This window comes from Columba livia, unplaced genomic scaffold, assembly GCF_036013475.1.
Source record: "Columba livia isolate bColLiv1 breed racing homer unplaced genomic scaffold, bColLiv1.pat.W.v2 Scaffold_82, whole genome shotgun sequence".
Taxonomy (NCBI): Eukaryota; Metazoa; Chordata; class Aves; order Columbiformes; family Columbidae; genus Columba; species Columba livia.
Genome location: NW_027043810.1, coordinates 1438439 through 1461618, shown reverse-complemented (window position 1 = coordinate 1461618; position 23180 = coordinate 1438439).

The following is a 23180-nucleotide window of genomic DNA, read 5'->3' as shown; positions in this document are numbered from 1 at the left end:
GCTGCCACCTCACCCAGCGAGGGGGGAAGGATTGACACACATCACACTGGGAATCCTTCCCACAAACCAACTCTCTTCCAACTCATGCTGCAATGCAAACTCATTCCTGCATTTCAAAAACAAGTGCGGCTAGAGGGAAGGCTAACCCAAGAGCCAGGAACCCACCTTTGCAATAGATCCAGCAGGGGAAGGGCCTTCTTAGCATGAGATGAATGAGTCCTGGAAACTGAGGCAGGCGGCGGGCAGTCCGGAAAGCCTGCAGTACCCAACCCCTGGGGAACAGGGCAGGGAATTTGCAGCTGGCATTTGTGGGGGCGTATAAGCTTTTTGCCCTATTGCGTGTGCCTACTTTTAGGTAGAACGGCCCGTTTCGCAAAAGCCTTAATAAAACGTGCTTTGCCGAGAGATCCTGCCTGAGCCTATTCTGTTGGCAAGATGATGGTTTCCTACAAGTCTGGGGGCTCGTCCGAGACTCGACGTCGTCATCTCGGGGGTCCTTATCGCCAATGGACGGGAAGGCGTGCCCCGTTGATTTCAATGGCCTTCTGGATGGTCGGTGGGGATTCCAGGACGGACGGACAGACAGAAACTGCAGGGCTGTGGGGACGAAGGCGGATCCCCGCAAACCATAGGCGAAAGGAGAAAGGAAAAAGCGGGAAGCACGATACGAGCGAGCGGGCAACTTTGTGCGTGGACCAAGGTAAGAAAACAGACTGTTAAGTACTACCTTGGTGGTCGGGGGCATTCTGAGAGGAGGGACGAGGCGCAAGGAGAAGCCTCGAGACTCAGAATGGGAAATAGAAAGGAAAAATGGTGACATTCCTCCGTCCAGTCCTTTAGGGAGGATGTTAAGGTACCGGGGAAACGTGTGGTGTACAAAAAGGAAGGATAAATAGAAAATGATAAAGTATTGTGTTTTGTCTGGACAAAATAGCCCTTAATAGAGTGATATTCTGGCCAAAATACGGATCCAATGACAATTGGCTATGCAAAGATCTAAATTGGTGTGTAAAAAAGACTGCAGGGCGTTTAAATCTTCCTCCACACCAGGGTGGGTGCGAGTCCCTCCCTTCCTGCAGTATGTTTTTGAGTGCAAAGTGTGTGGCCTGATCAGTGTAAAGTGCACATAAAAGCAGTGTTCGAGTCTCTCTTGAGAATGGGAAAATATCCTTTAGACATAAGCCGTTGACCAAGTCTGAGACTAGGATGGGATCCAGCCGCACCTAAACTCCTCTCTGAAGGAGATTAGAAAGCAAGGGGCTCCCTCTGAACCTCGTGACTCAACGGAAGCGTGTCTCTGAATTTTTTTAGTGATGGGAAATAAAACTCGGCATAGAGAAGGGGACACCCTTGGCCGAGGTATTGCAAAATTGGGAAAATACTTATGGTACAGCAAGGTTTTCAAGAAAAGCATGCAATGACCTTATATCGAGGAGACTGGCAAACTGTAACTAAAAAACACCTAGAAAACAGATGTCCTGGACAAATGAATTACTGGTACGTATAGGATGATTTGGCATATGACCACCATAAAGAGGATGGTCGAAAACGAGTATAAAAACCTAGGGAAAGAATTTTAGCTGCAGTTGGGAGTAATTTAACTAAGGTGCTTGCAGAGCTGGTCTCTGCTCTCTGTATCACCTCTTGATTACCTCCCCAACTGTCTTTCTTGTCCTTACTGCTTTTGCTGGGCTTTACCCTGGGATTGCTAAAGTTATTTTGCAGTGCAGCCAGCAGCAGATGTGCGTGCGTATGTGTGTGTAGGGGAGCAAGTGCGAAGGGGGGGATGTACATGTGAATGCCCTCCAGTGTTCCAGTGTTACACGGATGCACCCCCTGGCACTCTGGGGATTTGATTATGTGAGGAAATCAAACTCTGAAGGGAAGATGGGGATCGATGAGCATCATGATTTTCTAATTTTTTTTTTTTGGGGGGGGAGGGGGGGAGCGGCTAGAATCCATTCTGAGCCGATGTTATCCTGTTATTGAGAGAGTTGGTCTTTCCGGAAACATCATTTAAAAGAATGTGGAACTAACCCCACAGGCAGTGGGAGACTACCTGGCCCCAAGGTGATTCTAATTGAGATGATAATAATCAAACAAATGGAGATAATTGCCAAACGGTGGTTAAAAATCTGATAAAAGCTTTTGAGCTTTTGAGGAGATAAGAGTAAACTGAACTGAAGTGCAGGAATGTAGACAGAAGCCAGGGGAGCACCGACTGGGGAAGATTTTTGGAAAGCTTTGTGGACTGGTAGCAAGTGTGTTTGTGGATCTACGGAAGTATTTCCGAGAGCATGTGCCAGGTTGGCAGGAAGAATTTGCAAAAAATCTGAGTGTGGTCGTGTTTGTGTATGATGGTCGGGAACTGAAGCGAAAAGTTGAAGCAGACTGATTGGTTGCAAGTGAAAGACTGGAAGGGAAAAGAACAAAACAAAACAAAACCGCAGAAGATTTAGACCAAAGTCAGTGAAAAAAGTGAGAGAATGAGAGAAAATGGGATGCTATTATTGTGGAAATCTGGGATATTTACCCCTAGGGCGGCAACTGTTGGAAATGACTAAAGGAAGAAAACTCAATACACTTTGGAAAATCAGAGGGGCTGAAAATGTTTTTGGTGTTGTGGTGGCTTTTTTTATTGGTGGTTTTTTTTTTTTTTTGTTTGTTTGTTTGTTTGTTTTTTGTGGGGAAACGTTTAAATTGGAAAAGAGCATGTAATTGGTAAAGTAATGGTGGTAATTGGTAATGAGGTCTAGTTTTTAGCAGAAACAGAAGCTCCCATGTCCCTTCTAAATTCTCCCCTAAAAAGATCCAGAACTGAAGACGGAGTTGTAATAAATGGGGTAGCAGGGAGGAAGGAGAGACAATTATGAATAAATTCCTATTTGTGATAATAAGAATTAAAAGCGTATGGGGAAGGAATATATTAGGCGAAGATTCCCCAGCTTCTATATTAGAGAGAAACCTTTTACAGGCTCTGGGTGTGGAAACACAGTTACTGCCTGGGGGGTGACAAGGAGAAAATTTGAAAGATATTGTATTACCTGGAAGTTTGTGTTGGTTTTGGCTGGGCTGGAGTTAATTTTCTTTGTGGTACCTGGTATGGGACTATGTTTTTGATTGATGCTTAAAACAGTGTTGATAATACAGAGATGTTTTTGTTATTGTTGAGCAATGCTTGCACAGAGTGGAGGCCTGTTCTGCCTCTCACGCTGCTCCAGCAGCAAGTGGGCTGGGGGGGAAGCGACAAGCAGTGGCACACTGATCTAAGCTCTTAGACCCAGTGTCTCGAGGTTGGCCAGAGTGTGTGCAAGCTGCAGCAGCAACTGCTCTTCTGGTGGGAGAAAGCAGGAAATTAAACCCTGCTGCTTTCCTATGGAGAGGTGGCAATGGGCTGCACCTCTTCATAGATGGGTCTTCAAGGGTAATTCAGGGGAAGAGACACAATGGGTGTGCCATCGTTGAAGGTGTGAATGGTGAAATAAGAGAAACGGGAAGGTTGCCTAATAACTGGTCAGCTCAAACATGCCAGCCACAAGCCGTCAGTCAGGCACTGCAAATGTTAGAAGGAAAAGAAGGTACCATCCGTAATGGTTCTAGATACGCATTTGGAGAAGTGCACACCTTTGGGAAAATTTGGGAAGAATGGGGTCTAATTAATAGCAAAGGTAAAGAATTGGTTCATGAAGAACTAGTTGGACAAGTGTTATGGAATCTGATGTTACCAATAGAAGTGGCTGTAGTACATGTTAATGGACATCAGAGGGGCAACTCTTTTTGTGTCAGGGGAAGTTGGTTAGCAGATGAAATGGCCTGAGAAGCAGCCTTAACTTAGTTATTGCTTCAGGTTTTATCTCACGCCCGAGGTCCTGGCCCCACAAGAAATTCCAGTTTTCAATGAAAGATAAAAAGAAGTCCTCCAAGAGTTGGAAGCCAGGGAACAGAATGGGAAATGCGTACTCCCAGAGGGTAGAGAAATGTTAAATAAGCAAACCATGAGGAAGGTATTAGCAATTTTACATCAAGAGAGTTAATGAGGAAAACAAGTAATGGGTGCCATAGTGTTATAAAAATATGGGTGTACTGGAATTTATACTATAGCCAAGCAAATTTGTGAATGATGTGTGGTTTGTAAAAAAGTAAATGAAAAGGCACTTAGGAAGCAGCCTGCAGGAGGTTGAAGGCCAAGTTTATGACCCTTCCAAAATATACAAGTTGATTTCACAGAATTACCTGCAGTTGGCTGAATTAAAAACTTACTAGTGTTTGATCATCTTACCAGGTGGGGAGAAGCCTTCCCTCTTAGCACTGCCACGGGGGCAGTGGTAGCAAAAGCGAAATAACGGATGGACCCCCACGGTTTGAAACTAAGGATTTGTTTCTCAAAAACTGTATGCTCGGGTTGTCTTTTCTGTCTTCTCTCAGGCACCAAGGGCTTCTGGCACAAACTCTGCCTTTAGAGTCTGCAGCTCACAAGTTTCAGCCTGGACAGCAGGTCCTGGTCAAATCCTGGAAAGACGCTAAGCTTCAGCCAGATTGGGAAGGCGCATTTCAAGTTCTGCTGATCACCGAGACAGTGGTGCGACCAGCTGAGAAAGGGTGGACTCATTACACGTGGATTAAAGAGCCAATCAGACCTCCAAAGGACAGTGAGGAGTGGCAAGTACTGACAACTGACGACCCACTTCAACTGAAGATACAGAGATGAAAATGAAATGAAACTTTTGGGGATTACTAATCCTGTATTATGTAGAATTTACAAATGGGTTACTTAACGTGAACGTCACTGAAACTGAAGGTTCCCTAACAATTTGAGTAGACGCTTGCCAGATCCATAGCTGTGGGGATGTACAGAGCTAAAGGGAATTGAGTTATGAAAACAAACATGTGTCCAAGGGGTCCGAGTCTAAGGATGATTTAAATAAGTGCATAGTTTTTGTTGCTGTCTCTCATTGCCCCTCCTGGTACAGTGTTATCTGGACCACAGAGTTTGGGGGATGGACAGTGAGCAATGAATGGTTATAGAATGAAAAAGAAAACTTACCCTATCCAAAGGGCAATCTCTCCCGGGATGTGAGTCTCTGCAGTGCAACCCTTTGCTAATTACGCTACAGGGAGCAGATGATTCAGTAAGTGAGGTTTATGGATCACGAATAGACATTAGTAGAAAAGATGCCCTCGCCTCAGCCCCACCTGGCCCGGCACCAGACGCCCAAAGCCCTTGGCCTTTCCTCCTTGCCGCTCACCAGCCTGCGCTGCCTGCCGCCCGCTTGGCCCTCTTGCTCTTGCTTCCCCGGCCCCCGGCAGACACACAGCCAGGGACACCCAAGCAGCACAGCAGGAGGGGAGCCCTTTGGCCTGCTGCCCTCCTGCCCACCCCCAAGCCCACCCCAAATCATGCATGCGCCCAGAAACCCTGACCTGCACCACAAAGGCAGCAGCAGCAGCACCAGCAGCAAGGAACACCAGGCCTGTGGGCGCAGCTGGCCTACAGCAGGGGACGGCCCTTTGGCCACTTCCCGGATGCTCTCCTGCTCTCCACCCTCCCAACCTCTTGCACACCCCCAGCCTCGGCGCTGCAGGAAAAAGAGACAACCTCACGGCTCCGGGAGGCCCGCACTCGCAGCAACAGCCACACCACAGCTGCAGTAAGCAACACCGCTTTAGCCACCCCTGCCAAACACGGTGCTAGGCCGGCTGCCACTAACAAGAGTCAACTCCGTCCCAGCCAGAGCAAGTCCGCAGAGGCAGTGGCACCTAGCCCACCCTGGGCAGAAGGCAAGATGCAGGATGCCGAAAAACCAAGAGAATCAAGCCCTGTTCACTTGTCCTCACCACTAGCAGGACCCTGGCTGTGACTCCAGATGATTTGTGCGCTTACCGTCTGTCACCCTCCTCAAGTGACCAGTGTGGCCAAGTCTCTGTACGGATCCCTGGGGGACTGTGCCCTGGAAGGAGTCCAGTCCAGCAGCACCAACGGGCACGTTCAAACGCAGCTTGCGACAAGGCCCTTCCTCTGCTTAGGAGCGCCGTCCTCCGGGCTTGCCTCTGCAGATGTCTTTTGCTCGACAGTGCCCATCCTTGGCAGAACCTTTGGCTTCTGCTTCTCACCTAGGCGTCGAAAGAGAAGCTTTGAAGTGAGAACCAAACAGGTTGCCACTAACCTTGCACTCTGTCCCCAGGGGAAAGTCGCTAACGCTGTCCCTCTTCAACACACCCGAGCCCAGATTTTAAACCACTCTTTTTTTTTTCGGAATAAAACCCAACAAGTGGGTGAGGGAGGTGACACTTAGGGCCAAGGCAGGAAGGAAGGAAGGAAGGACGGAAGAGTTTGCATCTGGTTTGCGCCCCAGAGTCTCCCGTGGGTGGGCCTGGGCCGGTTGTTCCATTTGGGTGACGCTGGCTCCCAGGCCCCGAGCAGGTAGCTGTCAGCAGCGGGAGGTCTTGGGCTCTGTCAGGCGAGGGGTGGGGTGGGCGTGGGGGGGGATGTGTTTGGGCGGGGGGCAGGTGGGGTTGTAGCGGGGCTGGAGGTGGTGTGCAGAGGGGTAGGAAGGGGGGAAGAGGGGAGGGGGCTATGCTCTTTGCTCTGGGAAAGCGATGACAAGACAGGTCCAGATTCTTCAAGTGCGTAGGAGCTGTGATTTATTTGTAGTTGTTTGTGAAACAGATGTGAAAAACTGGTCAATGACTTGGGCTTCTGCTCAGATTGGTAGCTAATGCAACAGCTGCTTTTGCTGTTTGACAGGGGTTTTTTGTTAATAATTCTTAAATTCCAGTCTTAGAGAGCGAGACTAGAGAAGCTCTTCAGGATACCTACAATGTGACCACGTGCTGGCAGGAGTGGTTCATCGAGGCTCTGCTCATCTCAGTGACCCATTCATATTACAGGTAACAGGAACTAATGCTTAACTCTATTTGTCTACTCTTATATGGTATCTGTTATGCGGCATGCATGTAATAACTCTTCTGAAATAGTGTGTCGGTCTTAGCTGTGTATGTTGTTTGCCATACGAGGCCAGTATGACAGGATTTTAAGGCTGCAGAGAGTTCTTTGTACTCTCTCTTTAATCGAGCTTGAGCTTCTCACCTGCTCCAATTGAAACAAAACAAAAAACCCCAAACCTAACAAAACCAGACAAACAAATCCAACCAACAAACCAAGCAAAAATAAACCAAAACCAAACCCAAAAGCCTCTGTTTTTGAAATGATTTCGAGAAATGGCTGCTGGAGAGCTTATTTTCCAGAATTATTTTCCAGCTGAGGTATTTAGTTCTTTCTCCTACTGTTCATGAGACAAGCTTGGAGTCGGTTTTGTCTAATCAATTCTTTGACAGGCAGTTGTGAAGGAGTGAAACGAGAGCTGTGGCTGCCAGTTCTCATCGAAGGTCTGCAGGGCACGTGTGCCTGCTGCCCTCTGCTCAGTGCCAGTGAGTGCAAGGGGCTGTGCCAGTGCGAGCTGAGTTATAGGAGTCAAGTGCAGAGCTTATTACACATTATTACCTTACACATAATATCTCACAGCCCATCTCACAGCCCATCTTCACCAATGTTCACGTGTCCTTTCTGTGCATTGACCAGTAAAGGTGGGGAAGACCTCCTTTTTTTTTTTTTTTTTTAAAATATGCACAGGTTTCCTCATATGTGGCTTTGAGATTTCAGCAAGTACTTGCTGGCTACGTGTCGTGACATCTCTTTTCTGAGAGGGAAAACGGAAAATGAATTTGCCAGCAGTTGTGTTGCCCCTGATCTGTGGAAAATGAGTCAGGCATCCAGTGAAGGACACTTTTGTCCCAGTTTGTGTATTTGTCAAAGCACTTGGAGTAGGAGAAGACTAAGAGATCCAGGTGACTTGCCAGTCAGTGGGAGAGGTTTTGTAGTCACCAAGTAGATGCAGGACTAAGACCTTGAATTTCTTATGTCACATGCTTATATAATGAGGTTTGGTTTCAGCTGCTATCCTGTGCTGTGATTATTGTCATAATTGTGCATATTAGCATTATATTAACTCAATTACGTTGCGTGCTGAAAGGATGCTGTAGGAAAGACTTAACTACCATTAGATCTGTCGACTGTCTTCACAGCAAACGTGTTTTCCTCTAAGCCGGGGGTGTCAAACTCATTTTCACTGGGGGGCACATCAGCCTCGCGGTTGCCTTCAAAGGGCCAAACGTAATTTTAGGACTCTAGAAATGCGACTACTCCTACATTTATACAGTCCTAAAAATGCATTTGCTACAAATGAGTTTGACACCCCTGCACTAAACATACTTTCTGAAGAGGCTGCAAAGCGCTTTTTGCATTTTGGCAAAACTTGTGGATCTTTCAACAGGACAAAGCCCCTTTCTCGCTGACAGAATGGAGAACGTGCTGATGAAGCAAAGGGGAGAAATGGATGGGCTACAAAGGTAATGCCTCTGTCAAAAGAAAACCTTATCCATCTGTTTGGGCTTTTAATAAGTACCTCGGAGTGTCAGGACACGACCCTGTGTGCTCACAGCAGCTTGTGTAGTTGTCGTGTTAACGTCACAGGGTCTGAAAATGAATTCAGTCGTGATGTCTTTTTATTTGTCCTTTCAGCTTTCTAATTTGTAACATTCTTGAGTGCGATGCTATAGGAAAGACACATGTGAACAGCTTTTAATTTCCTCAGAGTATCCAGTTGCTGCAGAGGGTAACTTACAATGTTCAGGTCTTTTGTGCTGGTGCCAACGTCAATGAATTAATTTCATTTCTAATGCATCATGTGTAAGTGTGCACTCAGTTACCTTCTCTCATGGGAAACACCTGGCTAAGTTTCTAAACTTTCTGAAGGCCATTAGCATATTGCACTAACCTGGTCTCCAGAGTGACCTGTGGCATTTTTACTCCAAGCTAAACAGAGGTTTTTCTTTGCAAACCATGTTGTTACAGCCTGTCAAATGCAGTGGTTGTGGGACTTTCAGTGACTGGATATTAACTGGCCTCTTAGCCCACCTGCATATCCCAGGGAGCTGTCAAAGAGAAGACCCAGGGGAAAAGTCATGCTCGTCATTAGGAACAGACTTATGTTACATTAAAATGACTTTTGTGCAAGGGTCCTTGTAAGAGATCTAGTGACTCTTAAAAGCACCTGCAATAAAGGACCTTTGATAGTGCTGGTCTCTGATAGACCTTTTTTTTTTTTTTTTTTTCCCAGATGTGCTCAGTTAAAAACTGCCCACACTATGGGGATTGCAATCTGAATTTTGCTTGGCTTGGCAGAATGGTGTCTAGTTAAAAAACAAAACAATACCACACTCCCCTCCCCACCGCCACGGCAACAAAATAGAGTCCCCCAAGCACCCCACCCTCAACCCCCAAATTCTGGTAACTAATTTCTGGATGCTTTAATTAAAAGTCTTTGTTTGACTTCCTGGACTTTTCAGTCAAACCACAGAAGATGAGGTAATGATACCATGTTTAGGACTCCTGGCGAATCTCCGTCATCACAACTTACCTGTTCAAGCTAAGATGAAATCTTTGGTAAGAGTTTTGTTTTTGTGGCACGACCCTGGCTTGAGGGCAAGAGAGTTACTGGACTCTGGGGAATTGCCTTAGTATTTCTTATGCTCGTTTTTGTGGGACCAATAACCCTGACCTGTTTGTTCTCCAGAGTTGGTGGTTGTTTCTCCTGTATTGGAGAAAATAACCAGTAGAACAGGCGGTTGGGTGTTCTCTTTCCTTCTCTACGTTTCTGTGTTGTTGCGCTAGCTTGTGTTAGGCATTCAGTTTCTGCAGCTGTTCTCTGCAAACGAAGGATGAATTTAAAATTTGAGCATTCTTCCTTTGACAGTCTAAATGTTGTTAACACATGAGGACTGTAGTTGGTTTTCTGGTAAGCTGCCTGAACTTTGACTGACAAAGATCTCAGTCTATTAAAGGATAGATCAAGAAAATGTCACTGATGTTGGTGTCAGGCCAGGACCCTTGAATACTCATACACATCCATGTCTGAGCTGCTCAGTTCGTCTCTCTGCTTGGAGTGGTGCCAAGGGGAGTTATGGTTCAATTCAGAAATGCAAGTTAATCTACATGGCACTCAATGTGACACTGTTTACCTTGGGAGAAAGGAGAGGGAAGGAGAAGGAGGAACTCTTGTCATCTCTGCCCACTGAGTAGAGAAGGAAGGGGGGTCATTGTTCAGTGGTTCTTTTCTATTGGAGACATAAGCAAAATTACCTTCTCATCTTTCTTTAAAATAATGATGGCGTTTATTGGCTTATTCTTTTTTTCCGTTTTTCCTTATACAAGTTCAACACAGACTTTAGTCATTGACATCCACACCAGTGTGGTGCACTAGAAGACTAAAGTAGATAACCTAGAGAACGTTGCGCTCTGACGCCAGGGGGAAGTCGGTAACACCATCCCTCTGCAACACACCCCTGAGCCCAGATTTTAAACTGCTCTTCTCCCTTTAAAAAAAAAAAAAAAAAAAAAAAAAAAATCAAGCGGGTGAGGGAGGTGACACTTAGGGCCTAGAGCACACCACCAAGCAGGTGTCCCTGGTGGCCAAAGGCTGGTACCAGACTCTGTCACCCAGTCTGCTTCCAAAACAGCTCCTTGGGAAAGAAGAAGCAACCTGTCATTCCTTTCATTTTTGGGGACTGCATGCGAAGAGCAGCTGCAGACAAATGTTTCTTTCCTTTCTCTGCAGACTTCTGAAGGTGTTCCAGAGAGGATCTTCAGAATATTGAAGGATTCAATATACACTTACGACAAGCCGAATCAAGGACTGATAACAAACCTCCGCTACCCGGTAATGAAACCAAAGGCTTCACAAAGAAGCCAAGGGTTCCAGTCAGGAAAGGATGACATCTATGCAGGTGAGAAACATAGCCCTGCCTTAGTGGTTTTGGGCTTATTTTTTTTTTTAAAAAACGAATGCATTGCCAGGTGTGAGGTGAATAGTTGCTACGTGTCCTCTGAGACCAGCTTGCATGGGCAGCAGTTCAATGTCCTTCTCCTTCACATTCACTGGAAAACTGTTATCCCCAGCTTGCAGTTCCACACCCTCATCCACTACAAATTTGCAAGTTAACATTGCGAGAGACGCTGAAGGCAAAGCAGGACATTGCCCACAGCTCGCTCCTTCATGGGTGTTGGTGCTTCCAGGCTAGGGAAGGCTGAGGGCCTGGGTTAGGGACCGATTAAGCAATCTGGACATCCATAAATCCATGGCTCCAGGTGGGATGCACCCGCGGGTGCTGAGGGAGCTGGCTGATCATTGCTAGGCCACTCTCCGTCATCTTTGCTAAGTCATGGGAAACGGGAGGGGTGCCTGAGGGCTGGAGGAAAGCAAATGTCATTCCAGTCTTCAAAAAGGGCAAGAAGGAGGACCCGGGTAACTATGGACCGGTCAGCGTCACCTCCATCCCTGGGAAACTGATGGAACGACTTATCCTTGGTGCCATCTCAAGGCATATCAGGGATAAGGGGGTCATTAGGGGCAGTCAACATGGCTTCACCAAAGGGAAGTTGTGCTTGACCAACCTCATAGACTTTTATGAGGACATAACCGGGTGGACAGATGATGGTAAAGCAGTGGATGTGGTCTGTCTTGATTTCAGTGAAGCATTTGACACGGTCTCCCACAGCATCCTCCCAGCTAAACTGAGGAAGTGTGGTCTGGACGATCGGGTAGCGATGTGGACTGTGAACTGGCTGAAGGAAAGAAGCCAGAGAGTCGTGATCAACGGGGCAGAGTCTAGTTGGAGGCCTGTGGAGTCCCTCAAGGGTCGGTACTGGGGCCAGTACTATTCAATATATTCATCAATGACTTGGATGAGGGAATAGAGTGACTGTCAGCAAGTTTGCTGATGACACCAAGCTGGGAGGAGTGGCTGACACGCCAGAAGGCTGTGCTGCCATCCAGCGAGAGCTGGACAGGCTGGAGAGTTGGGCGGGGAAAACATGAATGAAATATAACAAGCACAAGTGTAGAGTCTTGCATCTGGGCAAGAAGAACCCCAGGTACTAGTATAAGTCGGGGAATGACCTGTCAGAGAGCAGTGAAAGGGACCTGGGGGTCCCGGTGGACGGCACGATGACCATGAGCCAGCACTGTGCCCTTGTGGCCAAGAAGGCCAATGACATCCTGGGGTGTATTAGAAGGGGGGTAGTTAGTAGGTTGAAAGAGGTTCTCCTGCCCCTCTACTCTACCCTGGTGAGACCGCATCTGGAATATTGTGTCCAGTTCTGGGCCCCTCAGTTCAAGAAGGACAGGGAACTGCTGGAGAGAGTCCAGCGCAGGGCGACAAAGTTGATTAAGGGAGTGGAGCATCTCCCTACTGAGGAAAGGCTGAGGGAGCTGGGTCTCTTTAGTTTGGAGAAGAGGAGACTGAGGGGTGACCTCATTAATGTTTGTAAATATGTAAAGGGTGAGTGTCACGAGGATGGAGCCAGGCTCTTCTCACTGACAACCAATGATAAGACATGGGGCAATGGGTACAAACTGCAACACAGGAGGTTCCACTTAAATAGGAGAAGAAACTTCTTCTCAGTGAGGCTGGCAGAGCACTGGAACGGGCTGCCCAGGGAGGCTGAGGAGTCTCCTCCTCTGGAGACATTCAAAAGCCACCTGGACACATTCCTGTGTAACCTCATCTAGGTGTTCCTGCTCTGGCGGGGGGATTGGACTAGACGATCTTCTGAGGTCCCTTCCAATCCCTAACATTCTGTGATTCTGTGATTCATAGTCTGATACCTCTCAATCCTTTCCCCCGCTGAGCTCAGGTGCCAAACCAGTTGTAAAAACAACCTTCGTCCTTCAATAGCTCCTTGCAGGGCTGAGGCAGAGGCGAGAGAGCGAGGCAGGTGCGCGGGGGGGGGGGCCGTGGGGGGTGGGGGTCTGTCGGTGGGAAAAGCGGGGATCGAACCAGGGACCCATTTGACCAATCCGCGGGTCCGGCGCCCTGGCCGCTCCGCCAGCGCGATCCCACGGCCGTGGAACGCACGGCGCCCCCTATAGGCCGCAGAGCGGCGTGCGCTGCCGCTAGGGCCGCGAGCAGGTAGCTGTCAGCAGCGGGAGGTCTTGGGCTCTGTCAGGCGAGGGGCGGGTGGGGGGGTGTGTGATTGGGCGGGGGGCAGGTGGGGTTGCAGCGTGGTGGTGGGAGGCAGCGAGTCGGTGGGTGCCCCCCGGCATGGGCCGAGCTTAGCGGGCGGGCGGAGGTTTGTAGGGGGAGCTGTGGCGTCCCCCGGCGGTGGGGATGGCGGTAGAGGAGCGGCCAGGTCGCGGGACGCTGGTCCGCAGGGCACCCACTTCCATCCCCACCCCGCCCACCGCCCCCCCGGCCTTTAGCCGCCGCGCAGGCCGCTCTGCGGCCTATAGGGGGCGCCGTGCGTTCCACGGCCGTGGGATCGCGCTGGCGGAGCGGCCAGGGCGCCGGACCCGCGGATTGGTCAAATGGGTCCCTGGTTCGATCCCCGCTTTTCCCACCGACAAACCGCCCCCCCCACGGCGCCCCCCACGGCGCCCCCCCCGTGCACCTGCCTCGCTCTCTCGCCTCTGCCTCAGCCCTGCAAGGAAGGAGCCCTTCAAGAAGGAATGTTGCTTTTGCAACTCAGCTGCCACCTCACCCAGCGAGGGGGGAAGGATTGACACACATCACACTGGGAATCCTTCCCACAAACCAACTCTCTTCCAACTCATGCTGCAATGCAAACTCATTCCTGCATTTCAAAAACAAGTGCAGCTAGAGGGAAGGCTAACCCAAGAGCCAGGAACCCACCTTTGCAATAGATCCAGCAGGGGAAGGGCCTTCTTAGCATGAGATGAATGAGTCCTGGAAACTGAGGCAGGCGGCGGGCAGTCCGGAAAGCCTGCAGTACCCAACCCCTGGGGAACAGGGCAGGGAATTTGCAGCTGGCATTTGTGGGGGCGTATAAGCTTTTTGCCCTATTGCGTGTGCCTACTTTTAGGTAGAACGGCCCGTTTCGCAAAAGCCTTAATAAAACGTGCTTTGCCGAGAGATCCTGCCTGAGCCTATTCTGTTGGCAAGATGATGCTTTCCTACAAGTCTGGGGGCTCGTCCGAGACTCGACGTCGTCATCTCGGGGGTCCCTGTCGCCAATGGACGGGAAGGCGTGCCCCGTTGATTTCAATGGCCTTCTGGATGGTCGGTGGGGATTCCAGGACGGACGGACAGACAGAAACTGCAGGGCTGTGGGGACGAAGGCGGATCCCCGCAAACCATAGGCGAAAGGAGAAAGGAAAAAGCGGGAAGCACGATACGAGCGAGCGGGCAACTTTGTGCGTGGACCAAGGTAAGAAAACAGACTGTTAAGTACTACCTTGGTGGTCGGGGGCATTCTGAGAGGAGGGACGAGGCGCAAGGAGAAGCCTCGAGACTCAGAATGGGAAATAGAAAGGAAAAATGGTGACATTCCTCCGTCCAGTCCTTTAGGGAGGATGTTAAGGTACCGGGGAAACGTGTGGTGTACAAAAAGGAAGGATAAATAGAAAATGATAAAGTATTGTGTTTTGTCTGGACAAAATAGCCCTTAATAGAGTGATATTCTGGCCAAAATACGGATCCAATGACAATTGGCTATGCAAAGATCTAAATTGGTATGTAAAAAAAACTGTAGGGCCTTTAAATCTTCCTCCACACCAGGGTGGGTGCGAGTCCCTCCCTTTCTGCAGTATGTTTTTGAGTGCAAAGTGTGTGGCCTGATCAGTGTAAAGTGCACATAAAAGCAGTGTTCGAGTCTCTCTTGGGAATGGGAAAATATCCTTTAGACGTAAACCGTTGACCAAGTCTGAGACTAGGATGGGATCCAGCCGCACCTAAACTCCTCTCTGAAGGAGATTAGAAAGCAAGGGGCTCCCTCTGAACCTCGTGACTCAACGGAAGCGTGTCTCTGAATTTTCTTAGTGATGGGAAATAAAACTCGGCATAGAGAAGGGGACGCCCTTGGCCGAGGTATTGCAAAATTGGGAAAATACTTATGGTACAGCAAGGTTTTCAAGAAAAGCATGCAATGACCTTATATTGAGGAGACTGGCCAACTGTAACTAAAAAACACCTAGAAAACAGATGTCCTGGACAAATGAATTACTGGTACGTATAGGATGATTTGGCATATGACCACCATAAAGAGGATGGTCGAAAACGAGTATAAAAACCTAGAGAAAGAATTTTAGCTGCAGTTGGGAGTAATTTAACTAAGGTGCTTGCAGAGCTGGTCTCTGCTCTCTGTATCACCTCTTGATTACCTCCCCAACTGTCTTTCTTGTCCTTACTGCTTTTGCTGGGCTTTACCCTGGGATTGCTAAAGTTATTTTGCAGTGCAGCCAGCAGCAGATGTGCGTGCGTATGTGTGTGTAGGGGAGCAAGTGCGAAGGGGGGGATGTACATGTGAATGCCCTCCAGTGTTCCAGTGTTACACGGATGCACCCCCTGGCACTCTGGGGATTTGATTATGTGAGGAAATCAAACTCTGAAGGGAAGATGGGGATCGATGAGCATCATGATTTTCTCATTTTTTTTGGGGGGGGGGGGGGGGGGGGCTAGAATCCATTCTGAGCCGATGTTATCCTGTTATTGAGAGAGTTGGTCTGTCCAGAAACATCATTTAAAAGAATGTGGAACTAACCCCACAGGCAGTGGGAGACTACCTGGCCCCAAGGTGATTCTAATTGAGATGATAATAATCAAACAAATGGAGATAATTGCCAAACGGTGGTTAAAAATCTGATAAAAGCTTTTGAGCTTTTGAGGAGATAAGAGTAAACTGAACTGAAGTGCAGGAATGTAGACAGAAGCCAGGGGAGCACCGACTGGGGAAGATTTTTGGAAAGCTTTGTGGACTGGTAGCAAGTGTGTTTGTGGATCTACGGAAGTATTTCCGAGAGCATGTGCCAGGTTGGCAGGAAGAATTTGCAAAAAATCTGAGTGTGGTCGTGTTTGTGTATGATGGTCGGGAACTGAAGCGAAAAGTTGAAGCAGACTGATTGGTTGCAAGTGAAAGACTGGAAGGGAAAAGAACAAAACAAAACAAAACCGCAGAAGATTTAGACCAAAGTCAGTGAAAAAAGTGAGAGAATGAGAGAAAATGGGATGCTATTATTGTGGAAATCTGGGATATTTACCCCTAGGGCGGCAACTGTTGGAAATGACTAAAGGAAGAAAACTCAATACACTTTGGAAAATCAGAGGGGCTGAAAATGTTTTTGGTGTTGTGGTGGCTTTTTTTTTTGGTGTTTTTTTTTGTTTGTTTGTTTGTTTGTTTTTTGTGGGGAAACGTTTAAATTGGAAAAGAGCATGTAATTGGTAAAGTAATGGTGGTAATTGGTAATGAGGTCTAGTTTTTAGCAGAAACAGAAGCTCCCATGTCCCTTCTAAATTCTCCCCTAAAAAGATCCAGAACTGAAGACGGAGTTGTAATAAATGGGGTAGCAGGGAGGAAGGAGAGACAATTATGAATAAATTCCTATTTGTGATAATAAGAATTAAAAGCGTATGGGGAAGGAATATATTAGGGGAAGATTCCCCAGCTTCTATATTAGAGAGAAACCTTTTACAGGCTCTGGGTGTGGAAACACAGTTACTGCCTGGGGGGTGACAAGGAGAAAATTTGAAAGATATTGTATTACCTGGAAGTTTGTGTTGGTTTTGGCTGGGCTGGAGTTAATTTTCTTTGTGGTACCTAGTATGGGACTATGTTTTTGATTGATGCTTAAAACAGTGTTGATAATACAGAGATGTTTTTGTTATTGTTGAGCAATGCTTGCACAGAGTGGAGGCCTGTTCTGCCTCTCACGCTGCTCCAGCAGCAAGTGGGCTGGGGGGGAAGCGACAAGCAGTGGCACACTGATCTAAGCTCTTAGACCCAGTGTCTCGAGGTTGGCCAGAGTGTGTGCAAGCTGCAGCAGCAACTGCTCTTCTGGTGGGAGAAAGCAGGAAATTAAACCCTGCTGCTTTCCTATGGAGAGGTGGCAATGGGCTGCACCTCTTCATAGATGGGTCTTCAAGGGTAATTCAGGGGAAGAGACACAATGGGTGTGCCATCGTTGAAGGTGTGAATGGTGAAATAAGAGAAACGGGAAGGTTGCCTAATAACTGGTCAGCTCAAACATGCCAGCCACAAGCCGTCAGTCAGGCACTGCAAATGTTAGAAGGAAAAGAAGGTACCATCCGTAATGGTTCTAGATACGCATTTGGAGAAGTGCACACCTTTGGGAAAATTTGGGAAGAATGGGGTCTAATTAATAGCAAAGGTAAAGAATTGGTTCATGAAGAACTAGTTGGACAAGTGTTATGGAATCTGATGTCACCAATAGAAGTGGCTGTAGTACATGTTAATGGACATCAGAGGGGCAACTCTTTTTGTGTCAGGGGAAGTTGGTTAGCAGATGAAATGGCCTGAGAAGCAGCCTTAACTTAGTTATTGCTTCAGGTTTTATCTCACGCCCGAGGTCCTGGCCCCACAAGAAATTCCAGTTTTCAATGAAAGATAAAAAGAAGTCCTCCAAGAGTTGGAAGCCAGGGAACAGAATGGGAAATGCGTACTCCCAGAGGGTAGAGAAATGTTAAATAAGCAAACCATGAGGAAGGTATTAGCAATTTTACATCAAGAGAGTTAATGAGGAAAACAAGTAATGGGTGCCATAGTGTTATAAAAATATGGGTGTACTGGAATTTATACTATAGCCAAGCAAATTTGTGAATGATGTGTGGTTTGTAAAAAAGTAAATGAAAAGGCACTTAGGAAGCAGCCTGCAGGAGGTTGAAGGCCAAGTTTATGACCCTTCCAAAATATACAAGTTGATTTCACAGAATTACCTGCAGTTGGCTGAATTAAAAACTTACTAGTGTTTGATCATCTTACCAGGTGGGGAGAAGCCTTCCCTCTTAGCACTGCCACGGGGGCAGTGGTAGCAAAAGCGAAATAACGGATGGACCCCCACGGTTTGAAACTAAGGATTTGTTTCTCAAAAACTGTATGCTCGGGTTGTCTTTTCTGTCTTCTCTCAGGCACCAAGGGCTTCTGGCACAAACTCTGCCTTTAGAGTCTGCAGCTCACAAGTTTCAGCCTGGACAGCAGGTCCTGGTCAAATCCTGGAAAGACGCTAAGCTTCAGCCAGATTGGGAAGGCGCATTTCAAGTTCTGCTGATCACCGAGACAGTGGTGCGACCAGCTGAGAAAGGGTGGACTCATTACACGTGGATTAAAGAGCCAATCAGACCTCCAAAGGACAGTGAGGAGTGGCAAGTACTGACAACTGACGACCCACTTCAACTAAAGATACAGAGATGAAAATGAAATGAAACTTTTGGGGATTACTAATCCTGTATTATGTAGAATTTACAAATGGGTTACTTAACGTGAACGTCACTGAAACTGAAGGTTCCCTAACAATCTGAGTAGACGCTTGCCAGATCCATAGGTGTGGGGATGTACAGAGCTAAAGGGAATTGAGTTATGAAAACAAACATGTGTCCAAGGGGACCGAGTCTAAGGATGATTTAAATAAGTGCATAGTTTTTGTTGCTGTCTCTCATTGCCCCTCCTGGTACAGTGTTATCTGGACCACAGAGTTTGGGGGATGGACAGTGAGCAATGAATGGTTATAGAATGAAAAAGAAAACTTACCCTATCCAAAGGGCAATCTCTCCCGGGATGTGAGTCTCTGCAGTGCAACCCTTTGCTAATTACGCTACAGGGAGCAGATGATTCAGTAAGTGAGGTTTATGGATCACGAATAGACATTAGTAGAAAAGATGCCCTCGCCTCAGCCCCACCTGGCCCGGCACCAGACGCCCAAAGCCCTTGGCCTTTCCTCCTTGCCGCTCACCAGCCTGCGCTGCCTGCCGCCCGCTTGGCCCTCTTGCTCTTGCTTCCCCGGCCCCCGGCAGACACACAGCCAGGGACACCCAGGCAGCACAGCAGGAGGGGAGCCCTTTGGCCTGCTGCCCTCCCGCCCACCCTCAAGCCCACCCCAAATCATGCATGCGCCCAGAAACCCTGACCTGCACCACAAAGGCAGCAGCAGCACCAGCAGCAAGGAACACCAGGCCTGTGGGCGCAGCTGGCCTACAGCAGGGGACGGCCCTTTGGCCACTTCCCGGACGCTCTCCTGCTCTCCACCCTCCCAACCTCTTGCACACCCCCAGCCTCGGCGCTGCAGGAAAAAGAGACAACCTCACGGCTCCGGGAGGCCCGCACTCGCAGCAACAGCCACACCACAGCTGCAGTAAGCAACACCGCTTTAGCCACCCCTGCCAAACACGGTGCTAGGCCGGCTGCCACTAACAAGAGTCAACTCCGTCCCAGCCAGAGCAAGTCCGCAGAGGCAGTGGCACCTAGCCCACCCCGGGCAGAAGGCAAGATGCAGGATGCCGAAAAACCAAGAGAATCAAGCCCTGTTCACTTGTCCTCACCACTAGCAGGACCCTGGCTGTGACTCCAGATGATTTGTGCGCTTACCGTCTGTCACCCTCCTCAAGTGACCAGTGTGGCCAAGTCTCTGTACGGATCCCTGGGGGACTGTGCCCTGGAAGGAATCCAGTCCAGCAGCACCAACGGGCACGTTCAAACGCAGCTTGCGACAAGGCCCTTCCTCTGCTTAGGAGCGCCGTCCTCCGGGCTTGCCTCTGCAGATGTCTTTTGCTCGACAGTGCCCATCCTTGGCAGAACCTTTGGCTTCTGCTTCTCACCTAGGCGTCGAAAGAGAAGCTTTGAAGTGAGAACCAAACAGGTTGCCACTAACCTTGCACTCTGTCCCCAGGGGAAAGTCGCTAACGCTGTCCCTCTTCAACACACCCGAGCCCAGATTTTAAACCACTCTTTTTTTTTTCGGAATAAAACCCAACAAGTGGGTGAGGGAGGTGACACTTAGGGCCAAGGCAGGAAGGAAGGAAGGAAGGACGGAAGAGTTTGCATCTGGTTTGCGCCCCAGAGTCTCCCGTGGGTGGGCCTGGGCCGGTTGTTCCATTTGGGTGACGCTTGCTCCCAGGCCCTGAGCAGGTAGCTGTCAGCAGCGGGAGGTCTTGGGCTCTGTCAGGCGAGGGGTGGGGTGGGCGTGGGGGGGGATGTGTTTGGGCGGGGGGCAGGTGGGGTTGTAGCGGGGCTGGAGGTGGTGTGCAGAGGGGTAGGAAGGGGGGAAGAGGGGAGGGGGGTATGCTCTTTGCTCTGGGAAAGCGATGACAAGACAGGTCCAGATTCTTCAAGTGCGTAGGAGCTGTGATTTATTTGTAGTTGTTTGTGAAACAGATGTGAAAAACTGGTCAATGACTTGGGCTTCTGCTCAGATTGGTAGCTAATGCAACAGCTGCTTTTGCTGTTTGACAGGGGTTTTTTGTTAATAATTCTTAAATTCCAGTCTTAGAGAGCGAGACTAGAGAAGCTCTTCAGGATACCTACAATGTGACCACGTGCTGGCAGGAGTGGTTCATCGAGGCTCTGCTCATCTCAGTGACCCATTCATATTACAGGTAACAGGAACTAATGCTTAACTCTATTTGTCTACTCTTATATGGTATCTGTTATGCGGCATGCATGTAATAACTCTTCTGAAATAGTGTGTCGGTCTTAGCTGTGTATGTTGTTTGCCATACGAGGCCAGTATGACAGGATTTTAAGGCTGCAGAGAGTTCTTTGTACTCTCTCTTTAATCGAGCTTGAGCTTCTCACCTGCTCCAATTGAAACAAAACAAAAAACCCCAAACCTAACAAAACCAGACAAACAAATCCAACCAACAAACCAAGCAAAAATAAACCAAAACCAAACCCAAAAGCCTCTGTTTTTGAAATGATTTCGAGAAATGGCTGCTGGAGAGCTTATTTTCCAGAATTATTTTCCAGCTGAGGTATTTAGTTCTTTCTCCTACTGTTCATGAGACAAGCTTGGAGTCGGTTTTGTCTAATCAATTCTTTGACAGGCAGTTGTGAAGGAGTGAAACGAGAGCTGTGGCTGCCAGTTCTCATCGAAGGTCTGCAGGGCACGTGTGCCTGCTGCCCTCTGCTCAGTGCCAGTGAGTGCAAGGGGCTGTGCCAGTGCGAGCTGAGTTATAGGAGTCAAGTGCAGAGCTTATTACACATTATTACCTTACACATAATATCTCACAGCCCATCTCACAGCCCATCTTCACCAATGTTCACGTGTCCTTTCTGTGCATTGACCAGTAAAGGTGGGGAAGACCTCCTCTTTTTTTTTTTTTTTTTAAATATGCACAGGTTTCCTCATATGTGGCTCTGAGATTTCAGCAAGTACTTGCTGGCTACGTGTCGTGACATCTCTTTTCTGAGAGGGAAAACGGAAAATGAATTTGCCAGCAGTTGTGTTGCCCCTGATCTGTGGAAAATGAGTCAGGCATCCAGTGAAGGACACTTTTGTCCCAGTTTGTGTATTTGTCAAAGCACTTGGAGTAGGAGAAGACTAAGAGATCCAGGTGACTTGCCAGTCAGTGGGAGAGGTTTTGTAGTCACCAAGTAGATGCAGGACTAAGACCTTGAATTTCTTATGTCACATGCTTATATAATGAGGTTTGGTTTCAGCTGCTATCCTGTGCTGTGATTATTGTCATAATTGTGCATATTAGCATTATATTAACTCAATTACGTTGCGTGCTGAAAGGATGCTGTAGGAAAGACTTAACTACCATTAGATCTGTCGACTGTCTTCACAGCAAACGTGTTTTCCTCTAAGCCGGGGGTGTCAAACTCATTTTCACTGGGGGGCACATCAGCCTCGCGGTTGCCTTCAAAGGGCCAAACGTAATTTTAGGACTCTAGAAATGCGACTACTCCTACATTTATACAGTCCTAAAAATGCATTTGCTACAAATGAGTTTGACACCCCTGCACTAAACATACTTTCTGAAGAGGCTGCAAAGCGCTTTTTGCATTTTGGCAAAACTTGTGGATCTTTCAACAGGACAAAGCCCCTTTCTCACTGACAGAATGGAGAACGTGCTGATGAAGCAAAGGGGAGAAATGGATGGGCTACAAAGGTAATGCCTCTGTCAAAAGAAAACCTTATCCATCTGTTTGGGCTTTTAATAAGTACCTCGGAGTGTCAGGACACGACCCTGTGTGCTCACAGCAGCTTGTGTAGTTGTCGTGTTAACGTCACAGGGTCTGAAAATGAATTCAGTCGTGATGTCTTTTTATTTGTCCTTTCAGCTTTCTAATTTGTAACATTCTTGAGTGCGATGCTATAGGAAAGACACATGTGAACAGCTTTTAATTTCCTCAGAGTATCCAGTTGCTGCAGAGGGTAACTTACAATGTTCAGGTCTTTTGTGCTGGTGCCAACGTCAATGAATTAATTTCATTTCTAATGCATCATGTGTAAGTGTGCACTCAGTTACCTTCTCTCATGGGAAACACCTGGCTAAGTTTCTAAACTTTCTGAAGGCCATTAGCATATTGCACTAACCTGGTCTCCAGAGTGACCTGTGGCATTTTTACTCCAAGCTAAACAGAGGTTTTTCTTTGCAAACCATGTTGTTACAGCCTGTCAAATGCAGTGGTTGTGGGACTTTCAGTGACTGGATATTAACTGGCCTCTTAGCCCACCTGCATATCCCAGGGAGCTGTCAAAGAGAAGACCCAGGGGAAAAGTCATGCTCGTCATTAGGAACAGACTTATGTTACATTAAAATGACTTTTGTGCAAGGGTCCTTGTAAGAGATCTAGTGACTCTTAAAAGCACCTGCAATAAAGGACCTTTGATAGTGCTGGTCTCTGATAGACCTTTTTTTTTTTTTTTTTTCCCAGATGTGCTCAGTTAAAAACTGCCCACACTATGGGGATTGCAATCTGAATTTTGCTTGGCTTGGCAGAATGGTGTCTAGTTAAAAAACAAAACAATACCACACTCCCCTCCCCACCGCCACGGCAACAAAATAGAGTCCCCCAAGCACCCCACCCTCAACCCCCAAATTCTGGTAACTAATTTCTGGATGCTTTAATTAAAAGTCTTTGTTTGACTTCCTGGACTTTTCAGTCAAACCACAGAAGATGAGGTAATGATACCATGTTTAGGACTCCTGGCGAATCTCCGTCATCACAACTTACCTGTTCAAGCTAAGATGAAATCTTTGGTAAGAGTTTTGTTTTTGTGGCACGACCCTGGCTTGAGGGCAAGAGAGTTACTGGACTCTGGGGAATTGCCTTAGTATTTCTTATGCTCGTTTTTGTGGGACCAATAACCCTG